Consider the following 18,265-nt stretch of genomic DNA (forward strand, 5'->3'; position numbering starts at 1 on the left):
GTGGTGGAATGGAATTTTTAACATAGACAAGTATGATGTATAGTACAGATATTGTGGGAGTACAGTACACCTGGTTTGATGTCGCCTGTAAAATTCCAGTTAACTTTGTAAAGTCTGACCTAAAATATATCTCAGTCAAACATTACTACCAACATAGCATCAGGAGTGCACCATTCCATGCTGGAAAGGGTGTGGTGAAAAGGGAACCTTCCTGCAGTGTTGGTGGGAATGTAAATTGATACAACCTCTATGGAAAACAGTATGGAGGTTCCTTAAAATACTAAAAATAGAACTACCATATGACCCAGCAATCCCACTACTAGGCATATACCCTGACAAAACCATAATTCAAAAAGAGACACGTACCACAATGTTCATTGCAGCACTACTTACAATAACCAGGATATAGAGCCTACCTAAATGTCCGACAGATGAATGGATAAAGAAGATGTGGCACATATATACAATGGAGTATTACTCAGCCATAAAAAGAAACGAAACTGAGTTATTTGTAATGAGGTGGATAGACCTAGAGTCTGTCATATAGAGTGAAGCAAGTCAGAAAGAGAAAAACGAATACCGTACGCTAATGCATATATATGGAATCTAAAAAAAAAAAAAATGATACTGATGAACCTAGTTGCAGGGCAGGAATAAAGATGTAGACATAGGGAATGGACTTGAGGACATGGGGTGGGAGGGGGAAGCTGGGGTGAAGTGAGAGTAGCATCGACATATGAACATTACCAAATGTAAAATAGTTAGCTGGTGGGAAGCAGCAGCATAGCACAGGGAGATCAGCTTGGTGCTTTGCGAGGACCTAGAGGGGTGGGATAGGGAGGATGGGAGGAAGACTCAAGAGGGAGGGGATATGGGGACATATGTATGCATATGGCTGATTCACTTTGTTATACAACAGAAACTAACACAGTATTGTGAAGCAATCATACGACAATAAAGATTTATTAAAAAAAGAAAAAGTGCACCATTTCATGTAGAACTTGAAAACACAAAGACTTTGATTTTTCACTTTGGTCTGTACCCCTTTATTTTTAATAAGAAAATGCCAACATTTATTAATTGTGAATTTGTAAAATGTTGAATAAAAATGAAGAAGAACAAACTTAAAAGAAAGACAAATAAAAATAATTTGTCTATTGCCTAAGGAAACAGTGTGAATGTTTCAAATTATTTTAAAAATCATTAAATATATGAATTCTGAACAAAAAGTTAGTGTGTTATTATATGTAAGAAATTAGCATACAGTGAATTGCAAAATATAACGCTGTTGAAATGTAGCTTGGTTTCACCTTTCTGAAAAGCTATTTAGGAATACTTAATAACTAAAACATGTTTGTACTCGTTAATCCACTACTTTCACCATCAAAAACCTTATATAAGGAAATAATCAGAGATGCTCATAGAGATCTAACATTCAATAATAATGTTTATAATAACAAAAAATTTATATTTTTAAAATTTCAAGTGAAAAGAGTATGATTATATTTTCTAAACACATAATCATATGTACTATATACTAAACATTCGAAGTGTACAAAAGGTTAAGGGTGCTCATTGCTAGGTGGTGAAATTGGTTGTTAATTTCATTCTTCATATTTTGCAGTATTTAAAAAATTACTTTTAACAGCTAGACAAAATCTATAATCAGAAAACAATGCAAAACAAAAAATACACCTTATAGGTGATGAAAATGCATCTGACTGGGCTTTGAAGATAATTTTCTATTTCTTAATTGGGTAACCAATTATACTTGGTTATTTGTTTCTGTTATGATGATGATAATTTTTATGATTTATATGTGTTACTTAAAGTGTTTGAATCAATTTATAATATTTGGGAAAAAAGTCATTTCATGAAAGTCATCACTCTAAGAGTAAACCTCTTGCAAAAACAGAAAAAAGGGTATTACTAAAATTAGTATATTATTATTTTTTAAATATTAAATATTATTAAAAATCATAGTTAATAATACTGTATTGCATATTACAATTGATAAGAGAGTAGATGTTAAAAGTCCTCATAACAAGAAAAAAAATTTCTTTTGGTAACTATGTAGGGTGTTGGATGTTAACTAGATTTATTATAGTGGTCATTTTGCAATATAAATAAGTAATGAATCATTGTGTTGTACACCCAAAACTATATACCTCAATAAAAAAATTAAAAATTAAAAATATTGTAAATGACATAATCTCTCAAGCCGAAAACAAGTTATGAAGAACAAACAAGAAAGGTTATTCTCTTCACTAACATTTCACACTGATCAGGAATCAATCACCATATAAAGCTGAAAAATGTAAAAATTGAAAAGTATACATACTGAAAAAGATAAAGGAAATTTTTCATTACCAAAGATGCTATGAATATACATCTAGGAAATTCGAGAGAATCAGTCAAAAAATTCTTACAAAAGAAAACCAGTAAGAAAACTCAATAAATTTGTTGGTTAAAATTTTAAGAGGCCATAACATTGATGATCTTTCTGAGTCCATAATTTTTAAATTTGGTTCAGGATCTAAATAACAAAAATGACATTTTTCAACTGGGTAATAGAGTTCTTAAATCTCATTTAATCTATACATCTCCTCTCCAATACTATTCATTCTCTTGAAATTTTTAAAAACCTCTGTAGTGATTGTAAACTGCTTATATCATCAAAGTGTTATTTAATATGTTCCTCTGCATCTTTGTTTCCTTTAAATAAATAGTTGGGCCTAGAGGTTTAACCTGACTCAGTTTTGATATTTTCGAGAGAGTAAAAATACCTCATATTTACAGGTAGTGCTGTATTCTTCCATCAAGGCATACATAAGGTCTAGTTATCTCTCTTTTTGTGATAACAGCAAGCATTGGAAAACAATGTTTATGTCCACTAATAATTCATTGAGTGTGGCAAAATAAGCCAGTGTTAATATTCTTTTCTTCATGTATTACCTAGAGTGCTTCTATAAATAACATCTTTCCCCCAATTCCTATTTACCTACTGGTATATTTTTAATAAAAAAGTAAACAAATATTGTATACTTTCCCATTAATTTAACTGTTTTTTAAAAAAATAACTTCACTAGCATCCTCTCAAATTGACCAATTTATTTTCTTTCACTTACATATGATAACATTACTTTTACAAACTCTAATGGATTGAGTGCATAATTTTTTTTTAAATTCACATCTTTATTGGAGTATAATTTGCTTTACAATGGTGTGTTAGTATCTGCTGTATAACAAAATGAATCAGCTATACATATACATATATCCCATTATATCCTCCCTCTTGCATCTCCCTCCCACAATCCCTATCCCACCCCTCTAGGTGGTCACAAAGCACCGAGCTGATCTTCCTGTTCTATGCGACTGCTTCCCACTAGCTATCTATTTTACATTTGGTAGTGTACATATATCCATGACACTCTATTACTTCATCCTAGCTTAAACTTCTCCATGCCCATGTCCTCAAGTTCATTCTCTACATCTGCGTCTTTATTCCTGCCCTGCCCCTAAGTTCTTCAGAACCTTTTTTTTTTTTTTAGATTCCATATATATGTGTTAGCATACAGTATTTGTTTTTCACTTTCTGACTTACTTCATTCTGTATGACAGTCTCTAGGTCCATCCACCTCATTACAAATAACTCAAATTTCGTTTCTTTTTATGGCTAAGTAATACTCCATTATATATATGTGCCACAATTCCTTTATTCATTCATTTGTTGATGGACATTTAGGTTGATTCCATGTCCTGGCTATTATAAATACAGCTGAAATGAACATTGTGATACATGACTCTTTTGGAATTCTGGTTTTCTCAGGGTATATGCCCAGTATGGGATTGCTGGGTCATATGGTAGTTCTATTTGTAGTTTTTAAAGGAACCTCCATACTGTTCTCCATAGTGGCTGTTATCAATTAACATTCCTACCAACAGTGGAAGAGGGTTCCCTTTTTACCACACCCTCTTCAGCATTTATTGTTTGTAGATTTTTTGATGATGGCCGTTCTGACTGGTGTGAGGCGATACCCCATTGTAGTTTTGATTTGCATTTCTCTAATGATTAGTGATGTTGAGCATCCTTTCATGTGTTTGTTGGCAATCTGTATATCTTCTCTGGAGAAATGTCTATTTAGGTCTTCTGCCCATTTTTGGATTGGGTTGTTTGTTTTTCAATATTGAGTTGCATGAGCTGCTTGTATATTTTGGAGATAAATCCTTTGTCAGTTGCTTTGTTTGCACATATTTTCTCCCATTCTGAGAGTTGTCTTTTGGTCTTGTTTATGGTTTCCTTTGTTGTGCAAAAGCTTTTAAGTTTCATTAGGTCCCATTTGCTTATTTATGTTTTATTTCCCTTTCACTAGGAGGTGAGTCAAAAAGGATCTTGCTGTGATTTATGTCATAGAGTGTTCTGCCTGTATTTTCTTCTAAGAGTTTTATACTGTCTGACCTTAGATTTGAGTCTTTAATCCATTTTGAGTTTAGTTTTATGTATGGTGTTAGGGAGTGCTCTACTTTCATTCTTTTATTTGTAGCTGTCCAGTTTGCCCAGCACCACTTATTGAAGAGGCTGTCTTTTCTCCATTGTAAACTCTTGGCTCCTTATCAAAGATAAAGTGACCATATGTGTGTGGGTATATCTCTGGGCTTTCTATCCTGTTCCATTAATCTATATTTCTGTTTTTGTGCCAGTACCATACTGTCTTGATTACTGTAGCTTTGTAGTATAGTCTGAAGACTGGGAGGCTCATTCCTACCGCTCCATTTTTCACTCACAAGATTGCTTTGGCTATTTGGGGTCTTTTGTGTTTCCATAAAAATTGTGAATTTTTTGTTCTAGTTCTGTGAAAAATTCCATTGGAAGTGTGATAGGGATTGCATTGAATCTGTAGATTGCTTTGGGTAGTAGAGTAATTTTCATAATGTTGATACTTCCAATCCAAGAACATGGTATGTCTCTCCATTTGTTTGTACCATCTTTAATTTCTTTCATCAGTGTCATAGTTTTCTGCATACAGGTCTTTTGTCTCTCTAGGTAGGTTTATTCCTAGATATTTTATTCTTTTTGTTGCAATGGTAAATGGGAGTTTTTCCTTAATTCTTCTTTCAGATTTTTCATCACTAGTGTATAGGAATGCAAGAGATTTCTGTGCATTAATTTTGTATCCTGCTACTTTACCAAATTCATTGATTAGCTCTAGTAGTTTTCGGGTAGCACCTTTAGGATTCTCTACGTGTAGTATCATGTCATCTACAAACAGTGACAGTTTTACTTCTTCTTTTCCGATTTGGAATCCTTTTATTTCTTTTTCTTCTCTGAGTGCTGTGGCTAAAACTTCCAAAACTATGTTGAATAATAGTGGTAAGAGTGGGCAACCTTGTCTTTTCCCTGATTTTAGTGGAAATGGTTTCAGTTTTTCACCATTGAGAACAATGTTGGCTGTGGGTTTGTCATATATGGCCTTTATTATGTTAAGTTCCCTCTATGCTCACTTTTTGGAGGGTTTTTATCATAAATCCGTGTTGAATTTTGTCAAAAGCATTTTCTGCACCTATTGAGATGTTCATATGGTTTTTATCCTTCAATTTGTTCATATGGTGTATCACATTGATTGACTTGTGTATATTGAAGAATCCTTACATCCTGTGATAAACCCAATTTGATCATAGGGTATGATCCTTTTAATGTGCTGTTGGATTCTGTTTGCTAGTATTTTGTTGAGAATTTTTGCATCTATGTTCATCAGTGATATCTGCCTGTAATTTTCTTTTTTGTGTGACATCTTTGCCTGGTTTTGGTATCAGGGTGATGTTGGCCTCATAGAATGAGTTTGGGAGTGTTCCTCCCTCTGCTTTATTTTGGAAGAGTTTGAGAAAAATAGGTGTTAGCTCTACTCTAAATGTTTGATAGAATTCCCCTGTGATGCCATCCAGTTCTGTGTTTTTGTTTGTTGGAAGATTTTTAATCACAGTTTCAATTTCAGTGCTTGTGATTGGTCTTTCATATTTTCTATTTCTTCCTGGTTTAGTCTTGGAAGGTTGTGCTTTTCTAAGAATTTGACCATTTCTTCCAGGTTGTCCATTTTATTGGCATAGAGTTGCTTGTAGTAATCTCTCATGATCCTTTGTATTCCTGCTGTGTCAGCTGTTATTTCTCCTTTTTCATTTCTAATTCTGTTGATTTGAGTCTTCTCCCTTGTTTTCTTGATGAGTCTGGCTAATGGTGTATCAATTTTATTTATCTTCTCAAAGAACCAGCTTTAATTTTATTGATCTTTGATGTCGTTTCCTTCATTTCTTTTTCATTTATTTCTTATTTGATCTTTATGATTTCTTTCCTTCTGCTAACTTTGGTTTTTTTGTTCTTCTTTCTCTAATTGCTTTAGGTGTAAGGCTAGGTTGTTTATTTGAGATATTTCTTGTTTATTGAGGTAGGATTCTATTGCTATAAACTTCCCTCTTAGAACTGCTTTTCTGCATCCCATGGGTTTTGGTTCATCATGTTTTCATTGTAATTTGTTTCTAGGCATTTTTTGATTTCTTCAGTGATCTCTTGGTTATACTTCATAGCATAATGTTTAACCCCTATGTGTTTGTATTTTTTACAGATTTTCTTCTGGTTACTGATATCTAGTCTCATAGTGTTGTGGTTGGAAAAGATACTTGATACAGTTTCAATTTTCTTAAATTTACCAAGGCTTGATTTGTGACCCAAGATATGATCTATCCTGGAGAAAGTTCCATGAGCACTTGAGAAAAATGTGTATTCTGTTGTTTTTAGATGGAATGTCCTATAAATATCAATTAAGTCCATCTTGTTTAATATGTCATTTAAGGCTTGTGTTTCCTTATTTACTCTCATTTTGGATGATCTGTCCATTGGTGAAAGTGGGGTGTTAAAGTCCCCTACTATGAATGAGTTACTGTTGATTTCCCTTTTTTTTTGGCTGTTAGCATTTGCCTTATGTATTGAAGTGCTCCTATGTTAGGTGCATAAATATTTACAATTTTCTATCTTCTTCTTGGATTGATCCCTTGATCATTATGTAGTATCCTTCTTTTTGTCTTCTAATAGTGTTTACTTTAAAGTCTATTTTGTCTGATATGAGAATTGCTACTCCAGCTTTCTTTTGCTTTCCATTTGCATGGAATATATTTTTCCATTCCCTCACGTTCAGGCTGTATGTGTCCATAGGTCTGAAGTGGGTCTCTTTTAGGAAGCATATATGGGTCTTGTTTTTGTATCCATTCAGCCAGTCTATGTCTTTTGGTTGGAGCATTTAATCCATTTACATTTAAGGTCGTTATAGATATGTATGTTCCTATTACGATTTTCTTAATTGTTTTGGGTTTGTTATTGTAGGTCTTTTCCTTCTCTTATGTTTCCTCCCTAGAGAAGTTCATTTAGCATTTGTTGTAAAGCTGGTTTGGTGGTGCTGAACTCTCTCAGCTTTTGCTTGTTGGTAAAGGTTTTAATTTCTCCATCAAATCTGAATGAGATCCTTGCTGGGTAGAGTAATCTTGGTTGTAGGTTTTTCCCTTTCATCACTTTGAGTACATCCTGCCACTTACTTCTGGCTTGCAGAAGTTCTGCTGAAAGATCAGCTGTTAACCTTATGGGGATTCCCTTGTATGTTATTTGTTGCTTTTCCCTTGCTGCTTTTAATATTTGTTCTTTGTATTGAACTTTTGATAGTTTGATTAATATGTGTCTTGGGAGTGTTTCTCCATGGATTTATCCTTTATGGGACTCTCTGCACTTCCTGGACTTCATTGATTATTTCCTTTCCCATATTAGGGAAGTTTTCAACTATAATCTCTTCAAATATTTTCTCAGTCCCTTTTTTTTCTCTTCTTCTTCTAGGACCCTTATAATTTGAATGTTGGTGCATTTAATATCCCAGAGTTCTGTGAGACTGTCCTCAATTCTTTTCATTCTTTTTTCTTTATTCTGCTCTGCAGTAGTAATTTCCACTATTTTATCTTCCAGGTCACTTATCCGTTCTTCTGCCTCAGTTATTTTGCTATTGATTTGATCTAGAGTATTTTTAATTTTATTTATTGTGTTGTTCATCATTGTTTGTTTGCTCTTTAGTTCTTCTAGGTCTTTGTCAAACATTTCTTGTATTTTCTCCATTCTGTTTCCAAGATTTCGGATCATCTTTACTATCATTAGTCTTAATTCTTTTTCAGGTAGACTACCTATTTCCTCTTCATTTGTTTGGTCTGGTGGGTTTTTGTGTTGTTCCTTCATCTGCTGTGTATTTCTCTTTCTTCTCATTTTGCTTAACTTACTGTGTTTGGGGTCTCCTTTTTGCAGGCTGCAGGTTCGTAGTTCCTGTTGTTTTTGGTGTCTGCCCCAAGTCAGTAAAGTTGGTTCAGTGGGTTGTGTAGGCTTCCTGGTGGAGGGGACTGGTGCCTGTTTTCTGGTGGATGAGGCTGGATCTTGTCTTTCTGGTGGGCAGGACCGTGTCCAGTGCTGTGTTTGGGGACTTCTGTGACCTTATTATGATTTTAGTCAGACTCTCTGCTAATGGGTGGGGTTGTGTTCCTGTCTTGGTATCTGTTTGGCATAGGGTGGCCAGCACTGCAGCTTGCTGGTTGTTGAGTGGAGTTGGGTCTTAGCATTGAGATGGAGATCTGTGGGAAATCTTTCACCATTTGATATTATGTGGGGCTGGGAGTTCTCTGGTGGACCAATGTCCTGAACTCGGCTCTCCCACCTCAGAGGCTCAGGCCTGACAGTTGGCCGGAGCACCAAGACCCTCTCAGCCACATGATTCAGAAGAAGAGGGAGAATCAAAAAGAAAGAAAGAAAAAGGAAGGAAAGAAAGATAGATAGAAAGGAAGGAAAGAAAAGTTCTTAAAATGAAAATATATTATTAAAAATTAAAAAGTAATAAAAAAAAGAAGAGAGCAACCAAAGCAAAAAGTAATAATAATAATCCACCAATGATAAGGTGCTAAAATCTATTCTAAAGCAAACAAACAAAAACAGGCAGAGGGAACCCTAGGACAAATTGTAAAAGCAAAGCTATACAAAGAAAATTACACGAAGAAGCATACACATACACACTCACAAAAAGAGAAAAAGGAAAAAATATATATATAAAAAAGGAAGAGAGCAACCAAATCAATAAACAAATATACCAATGATAATAACCTCTAAATGCTCAACTAAGATAAACATAAAACCGGAAACAAATTAGATGCAGAAAACAAACCCCAAGTCTACAGTTGCTCCCAAAGTCCACCTCCTCAATTTGGGGAAGATTCGTTGTCTGTTCAGGTATTCCACTAATGCAGGGTACATCAAGTTGATTGTGGAGATTTAATCTGTGGCTCCTCAGGCTGCACGGAGAAATTTCCCTTTCTCTTCTTTGTTTGCACAGCTTCTGCTGTTCACCTTTGGATTTGGCCCTGCCTCTGATTGTAGGTCACCTGAGGGCATCTTTTTCCCACCGAGACAGGACAGGGTTAAAGTACCAGCTGATTAGGGGGCTCTGGCTCACTCAGGAACGGGGGAGGGATGGGTATGGAATGCAGGGCAAGCCTGAGGTGGCAGAGACCAGTGTCTCTGCAACAGCCTGAGGCATGGTATGTGTTCTCAAGGGGAAGTTGTCCCTGGATCACGGGACCTTGGCAGTGGCAGGCTGCACAGGCTCCCGGGAGGGGAGGTGTGGATAGTGACCTGTACTTGCACACAGGCTTCTTGTTGGCTATAGCAGCAGCCTTAGTGTCTCATGCCTGTCTCTAGTGTCCGCGCTGACAGGTGCAGCTCTTGCCCATCTCTGGAGCTCGTTTAGGTGGTGCTCTGAATTCCCTCTCCTTCAGCACCCTGAAACAATGATCTCTTGCCTCTTATGCAGGTCCAGACTTTTCCCCAGACTCCCTCCCAGCTAGCTGTGGCACACTAGCCCCCTTCAGGCTGTGTTCACGCAGCCAACCCCCTTCCTCTCCCTGGGATCTGACCTCTGAAGCCTGAGCCTCAGCTCCCAGCCCCTACCCGCTCCGGCGGGTGAGCAGAGAAGCCTATCAGGCTGGTCAGTGCTGGTCGGCACTGATCCTCTGTGTGGAAATCTCTCCACTTTGCCCTCTGCACCCTGTTGCTGCACTCTCCTCGGTGGCTCTGAAGCTTCCCCCAACCCATTCCCCATCTCCACCAGTGAAGGGGCTTCCCAGTGCTTGGAAGCCTTTCCTCCTTCACAGCTCCCTCCCAGAGGGGCAGGTCCCATCCCTATTCTTTTGTCTCTGTTTTTTCTATTTTCTTTTGCCCTACCCAGGTATGTGGGGTGTTTCTTGCCTTTTGGGAAGTCTGAGGTCTTCTGCCAGCATTCAGTAGGTGTTCTGTAGGAGTTGTTCCACATGTGGATGTATTTTTGATGTATTTGTGGGGAGGGAGGTGATCTCCACGTCTTACTCCTCCACCATCTTGAAGGTTCCCCCCATAATTCTTAATATGAGTTAATAGTTAAATTTTGATTTCATGTCCTGTTTTTTTTTTTAATTTTAATGTGTTGCATTTAATTGTCCACCATTATTTATTGAACCAAAATATAATTTTATAAAAGCTTCATCAAAATAGATTTAGGAAATATATCAATGTTGAATATTTTCAAAAGTTTTCAAGATTTAATTACTAAAAATAATGTTCAGATGAAAATGATGTATCACGACTCTCTTTGGTCATTTTTCATGATTTTTTTTTTTTTTTTTTTTTTTTTTTTGCGGTACGCGGGCCTCTCACTGTTGTGGCCTCTCTCATTGCGAAGCACAGGCTCTGGACTCGCAGGCTCAGCAGCCATAGCTCATGGGCCCAGCCACTCCGCGGCATGTGGGATCTTCCCGGACCGGGGCATGAACCCGTGTCCCCTGCATCAGCAGGCGGGCTCTCAACCACTGCACCACCAGGGAAGCTCTTTCATGATATTTTAAAGAATAAATTAGAGAAGACTTTGTTTCTGAATCAAATAGTATAAGCAATCTATGACAAATCCAGTATATTAAAAAAAACACATTTCCCTTAAGAAAGCATTTACCACTTTAAATTCTTAGCCACAGGGCTCAGGAATTCCATGTTTCCCAGTACCATGATCAATATATTATTGCTAATTATTGTAAAGTGACATGTATGAAAAATCATGTCACAGAGTTAATACAAACTTTCATTACCCAACTAGCTAACTTTTTTTCAGCCTTAGGATGTCAACTTTTATTTCTCTTCTTCTCTGAGATGTATGAACACTCAAGACGAATAATGTACATATTCCAGTTATTACTAGAGAAAGTTTAAATTTTAAAGTTACAATTCTGTATCGAATACCAACGTGTGGGATTCTTCTTTCCCACATCTCCAAGCAAGTCTCTGACACCAGCACTACATCCTGCAACTCAACTCAATTCTCATACTATGTACAGAGAGATAGCAACAGATTCCACAGTCTAAGGACTCAGTTCCACAAGGCTGCCCTCCACTTCAGACACTAATCGTAAGTCTAGGTTGCCCTACCTGCACTTCTGACCAACTGGCTATAAACCAGAATTTCCTACAGCCCCCTTCTTGGGTTTCATTAATTTGCTAGAGCAGCTCACAGAACTCAGAAAACCAGTTTACTCACTAGATTACTAGTTTATTACAAAGGGTGTTAAAGAATAATGACTCAACAGCCAGATGAAGATACTTATACATCAAGGTATAAGGAAAGGGTGCAGAACTTCTCCGAGGGCCTCTCTCCCTGTACCACCATGTGTCCACCAACACTGAAGTTCTCAGAAGCCTGCCATTTGGGTTTTATTACATAGCAACGATTGATTAAATCATGGGCCATTGGTGACTGAACTCAACTCCAGCCCCTCTCCCCTCTCAAAAGGTGGGGGTGGGAGTAGGGTGGAACTTAAAGTTCCAACACTCTAAGCAACTGTTCCAACACTCCACTGGCAACCTGCCTCCATCCTTAGATGCTTTGCAAAATCACCTCATTAAATTAACAAAAGATTATTGCTCTTTTCACAGGACATCTAAGGGCTTTGTGCTTTGTGCCTGAAATAAGGATGAAGAACAAATATACATATCCTATTATAAATCGCAACACTACATTAGCCAAGAATGTCTTTGTGACACACTGCTACATGGCTTTTTTCAGTAATGTCCTGTGCTTCTTCATGAGTTTTGCCAATAGAAAGGTAGCTATGGAGGAACCACGCCCAGATCAGATACAAGTGGAGATGCAAAAATAATAGAATGTTATTAATCAGAGTGGAAATAACTAAAACATTAGGTGTTTAATTTTCTAAAGTGTATAAAGGGTATATGTTTTTCCCTAAATTTCTGTCTGCATACATCTCGTAATATAAAGTTCTTGCATGGCTCACTACAGTTTTATTCATGATAATGCCAGGCACTGGATAAAATCCACTGGTGCTGACACAAAGTGCTCAGTGCCTGAATATTGATAAAAGCTAGGGCAGATTGTCTCTTTCTACATATTCTAAACCCCTTATAAGTAGTCATTCTCTAGCACATTTTATCAGTTATTGTCCCAGTAGAGAGCAGATGACAGAGTCAAATTAGATACTTAAAGAGTGTCTAATAAAAAGCCTGTTAGCAGAGGTGTAATGGAGTTTAAGGGAAACTAAGAAGAAATGGTGCAATATCCCAGGGCTCATGACAGCAGAGACCTACTGACAACATTTCCTAAACCTGAGGAGGTTTCCTTTTCTCAGTAATATGAATTAATAATTCTGAAACTAATTTCTATGTATTCTAGAATTGGACAAATACATAAATATATACTAAGGATAGCGGCAACCAGATTTCTGAGGGTTGGAGAAGGGAATTACATGGAAATGAGAAGACCAGAATTCTATGCTATTGGATTAAATTTGGAGTTATCAATATAAATTGATAGACCTTCCATAAGTCTGCCTGCTGAGAGACCTAGAAGCACCAAAACAGCAATGAGCATACCTTGAACCACTAGGAGGAACTAGACCTCCATGGAGAAATGGCTGATTCCAGGGCTGAGGCACTAAAAGTACAAGAAGAGTTTTGAATGTTGTGTTGAGCCTCAAAGTAAGAAAATACTCAAAGAATGGTGGGACATGTCAAGAGGACATGAAGGCTCGAGGGCTTGGAGGGCCCTCAACAGCCAAGATTCTGACAATCTGACTTGAAAATGAATATGATAGTAGCAGATTATAACCCCACTGGAAAAAATAAAATGTTTGAGTCCATCCTGATAAATAAATAGGAAAGAAGGAAAAGGAAGAAATGACTACCATAAACTGAAGAAAGCCACACAGCAGGAACTGTGGCCTTTGGCACAGAGATGCGGTTCACCAGTGGTTACCCGGAAGGGAGAACGCTGGAAGGCAAAGAATTGCCTATCAGCCCTCTCTTCCACCCCTCTCTAGTCTCCTGCGGGTGTCTCCCATTGATGGATCCTTACCAGAAGCTAGAGGTCATGGCAGCACATTGATGCAATCTATGCAGGTCAGATTCCTAGAAAATAGAAAACAGGATGACAGGATGGCTTGTGGACCTGCAGGAACAAAAAAAAAATGATCCAGAAAACTCTTTTTGACATGGTTGCCACAGAGGTTTTTCCAAAATAGACATTTAGTCATTTTTGTTTTCTTTTATTAAACAATTATTGCCAAAAAGACAGAACTTCATGAAAGTCAAAACTCTTCACAACTTGGTCCCAACCCTTTTTAGCTTTTCTCCACCACTGTCTTGCTCTATCTGATAAACCAAACTCCAATCTTATCAGACTATGTGATGTTTTTGAAGCCACTCACTCATAACACTGTGGCTTTACCTACCTTTGTTTTCCCTTGCTTGGAGCACTCTTTTCACACTTATTTAACACAAAATTTTCTACAAATTCTGAAAGGTCTGGGTCAAATATAACCTCATTTCTCTTCTTCCCAACCACCATTAGGCAAGTGAAGTTTTACTCCACTTTTATTAGGCAGAGGTAACTGATGAGAGATTTGTGCTTCAATAATACTCCAGAATCAACTGTCAACACATACCATGTAATATATTTTTTTTATCTCTTTCCCAGGTGAACTGAGATCTTTGTATTTTGGCCATGTTCCTGATATAGAATTCAGGCACTCTATAAATAATTGTTGAGATGAATATATGATGACTCAAATTATATAGAAATCTGATTTTCACACTATGCTTTGTGAAACCCTACATTCAGTTACAATGTTTGAAGAGTCAATTCCTCAGATCACTACCTTCATCAACACAAAGCTAATTCAACCAAACTACCAGATCTTATGTTTATTTAATATGTAATATTTTTTTTTTTGTATTTTTTTTTTGTGTATTTTTTTTTGTTTTTTTTTTTGTAATATTTTTTGAACAAAAAATTCCACTGCTAAAGCATATTGAAAAAGTACTAAGACTTCACAGAACATTTTAAGAATATCTTGCATTTATATAACTGACATTGAAAATTACATATACATTTGGCCGTTGTATCCACAGTTGGTTGAATCTGCGGATATGGAGGGTGGATACCCAAGTATGATTTTATATATATATATATATATATATACACACACACACACACACATATATATATATATTTATATTATTTTCTATATAATGAATAATATACATAAAATGACTGGGTTTTTATGTCCCCCTTTTGTAAATAAAGAAATGAAGAAGCAAAAAATTAAACAACTTGCTCAAGGTCATATATCTTGCAATGAGGCAGGACAGAATGTTCCTGATGGATAGGATTTTCTTTAAAGGAGTTTATGAAAACAAAGGAGGAAATGCCAGAGACAGGTTCTCCTAATAATGGCTATAATTCCCTGTGCTGTACAATATACTCTTTCTGTTCTATACATAGTAGTTTATATCTCTTAATTCTGTACCCTTATCTTGCCCCCCACCCCCCATCCTTCTCCCAACTGATATCCACTCATTCTGAGGCAAGAGATAGATGGGCTCCAAGCTAGGCATTCACAACTGGCCTCCTGTTCACACTTCCTGGGGTGAGAAGATGGGCTCCAGGCCAGACATTCATTACCAGTCCCCTATTTATATTTCCTGAAGCAAGAGACAAGCGGGCTCCAGGATTACATGTTTATGACTGGACACTTGTCTATATTTCGAGATCTGCACCTTGATATAAAAACCAGCAACAGAAATAGGGTAAATAACCAGACATTGGACATTCTTATGGCAGGGACAGAGTGGGACTAAACCCTGTTAAAAGATCAAGAGGTCATACATTTCCCATCCTTGGGGCAAGGGAAACATTGCACATGCGCAGAAAGGCTCCTTGGCGGTCAAAAGGAGGGGGCACCACCCTATAATATGTGATGCTAAGGCCGTCCCATAGGCCTCTGGGCTGTAATCCATCTTGGAAAAAAGTTGCCCACGCATGTTGGGGAGGGTCCTAGGGCAGGGCAGGTGCGGAAAAAGAAACCAGATAATTGGCCAAAGGTAAACAAAGACCCGGAAGAACTGCCCTATATAAGTGACTTAACGGCCTCTTTACTGCATTCCTCCTCATTAGGGAGGACACCCACACCCTTTCTCTCCAGGTGTGCATCTCTGCCTTGCCTCTATCTTAACTAAACAAACTGTTTCTCTGTGTGCTCTCCTACTTGTTGTTGTGCTATGTCTCTGATAATAAACTTTGTACCAGTTTTTACAGTTTTGCCTCCGTGAGAAATGCATTTTTCACTGGGGACGAGAGCCAGGGGGTGTGGTGGCTAGGAATCCTAGTTTTCATCCAGGCTACCAAGGTTCAATTCCTGCACAGGGAATTAAGATCTTGCTTCACGCCACCACTCACAGCTGCCTCTCTGAGATCAGTTTGTTTTCTATATCTGTGAGTTTGTTTCTGTTTTGCTATATACATTCGATTGTTTTATTTTTTAGATTCCACATATAAGTGATAACATAACTGTATTTGTCTCTCTCTGTCTGATTTATGTAATCATTATTTTGTAATAACGTTAAATGGAGTATAATCTATAAAAATACTGAGTTACTATGTTGAACACCCAAAGCTAATATAATGCTGTAAATCAACTATACTTAAAAAAAAATTTACACAAGAAAAAAAAAAAAAAAAGAGAGAGAGACAGTCTCTCCCGGCAAAGGTCTTGGGAAAAAGCCAAACCTCCTGAATTTAAAATTGGAATGTCTACATCGAACCCCCTCTTCACCCTAGAGAAGCATCAGAAAAAATTGCCAATCCTGCCTGTGAAAAGGGAGGACAATTTTCTCTTGACATGGCTTCTTTCCTTCTTTCAGGTTGAGTAAATGATCCTTTTCTGTACAAGGAATGTCATCATGCTAGACTAAGGAGATTAATGCAAGTCTTAAATGAGAGTGATATGCTTCTTCCTCATTGACCAGGTCTGGCTGGGGAAATGAATTGCTGCCAATTTTTTGCACAAGAGAAATTGTTGCTCTTACTAGAACTACTCAATTGAATCAGAGATTTGCTCTCATTAACTCCTCAGTGATTGCTACTATAAGAAGTGTTTGATTTTTGGCAACTTTTGCTGTAGGAAACAAAATCTCAAACTGGTTCCAAGAGAAGGAATTTAATTACAAATACCCACATGAAAGATGTGACTCTCTTGGACATTTAAGAACAGAAACACTGCAGGAGGAACTTGAACACCTGTAACTGGTAGGAGCGTCTAGACATGGGGTAGCTCTACAGGCACCTCAGTAGCAAAAGGAGTCACAGGGTTTCTGTTGAAGTAACTGGCCATGAACAAGAACACAGTTATACTTGCATGTCTGTTTCTTTCCAGTCTGCTAATCGCTCACATGTTTTTAATATTTCTTAAATTAAATTCTCTAGACCTGCTGGTCTAGAGCTGTGCTACTTAAAATTTAATATGAATATGGATCATCTGGGAATCTTGGTAAAATGCAGATTGATTCAGGAGGTATTGGATAGAGCCTGAGATTTTGCATTTCTAATTAATTACCTGGTGATGCCAAAGATGCTTGTTCACAGATCATGGTTTGGGTGCAAGGTAGAGAATCTTACCAAGTCAGGCAATAAGTGTACTAGGCCAGTTTAAGGGCTTGACTGCCCTTAGGTCATGTGCCTATGATCTGTCCAATCACTTGGGACCAGGGTTTGGGGATAATTTTCTCATTGTATCAAATATACAGAGACTGTGAGAGGGGAAGTTCACCAAGGAAGGGACTGGGATTAGGCTGACACTCTAAATTATGCCTCCTGTAAGCAGTTACTTTCCACTGAGTATTGATTTTAGTTCAGGAACTTCATCTACTGGTGAGTATCATCATAGAAGATCAAAAGAGAGTCAGACACTCAGAGCCTCCCTACTCACATTACCTCTTGCTTTAACTTTAAGATATGAAGAAGTGACCTCATTCTCCTATAGCCTACTTACAGTGGGGAGAATTGTACTCACTAGGAATTTCGCTAAAAACGTATCTCTCTTAAAAGCAACAACCTTGGTAACTGGCATGTATTATCAAAATCTGTGGTCTCATATATTTTTTTCTGCATGTTGTGGGAAAATCTAGAAACTGGGATTTTTAATGCAAATTCTCTATCCTGAAAATGGAGTTATCATCCTAGAATACACCCTTCATCTAATCACTGTCATTGATGATTCACCTCCAGAATAAAGACCAAGGTCTTCTGCTCTTCAGGGTTCTTCAGAATCTGATCTCAACTTACCTTTCTGTGTCATCTCCTACCACTTTGCCACATGTCATACCCTGTGTCATCCCTATGTCATAACCAATTATTACCTACTTCAGAGAACATCTGAGACTCTGTGATTTTACTACAGCTATTTTTACCTAAAATGTGATTCCTTGTATATTTGCAATTAATATCTCTGCTCATCTTCTAATCATTCCACTCACAGTTAGTTTATTATTATTTTCTTTGTTCCAACAGCCATCAGTAGGTACCCTAAAATAGCACTTAGTACAGTATATTTGTTTATGCATGCCTACTATGAAAATTGTTTTAAATATTGTATCTTCATAGATGAGCAATATTTTATTGAATGAATGAAGAGAATGAAGGAATCAGCTGGTCTTCAGAAGGAGAGTTGGAGATGCAGTGGTTAGGGGCATCTGGGGAGGTGAAAATGGGGAAAAAAACAAGCAAATAACAAGGTAAGCCATAGACAAGAAACACACTACACACCCAGTGAATGGACTCATACAGGTATTTCTGCCATTTGCTTCTCGCTTGACTCTATGCTGGGA

The 18,265-nt window shown here is 37.3% G+C and overlaps 1 long non-coding RNA gene across 1 annotated transcript in view; it reads right to left on the reverse strand.

The window, feature by feature from the left end:
* Positions 1 to 18,086, reverse strand: part of LOC149747255 (uncharacterized) — a 36,106-nt gene extending 18,020 nt beyond the window's left edge. Inside the window, exon 1 of the long non-coding RNA XR_016388092.1 lies at positions 13,458 to 18,086. This is a non-coding gene — a long non-coding RNA (uncharacterized LOC149747255). The remainder of the gene's footprint in view (positions 1 to 13,457) is intronic.
* Positions 18,087 to 18,265: the final 179 nt, after the last annotated feature.

This window comes from Delphinapterus leucas, chromosome 16 (genome assembly GCF_059928025.1).
Source record: "Delphinapterus leucas isolate spDelLeu-1000000601 "Yukka" chromosome 16, BTC_Dleu_Yukka2, whole genome shotgun sequence".
Taxonomy (NCBI): Eukaryota; Metazoa; Chordata; class Mammalia; order Artiodactyla; family Monodontidae; genus Delphinapterus; species Delphinapterus leucas.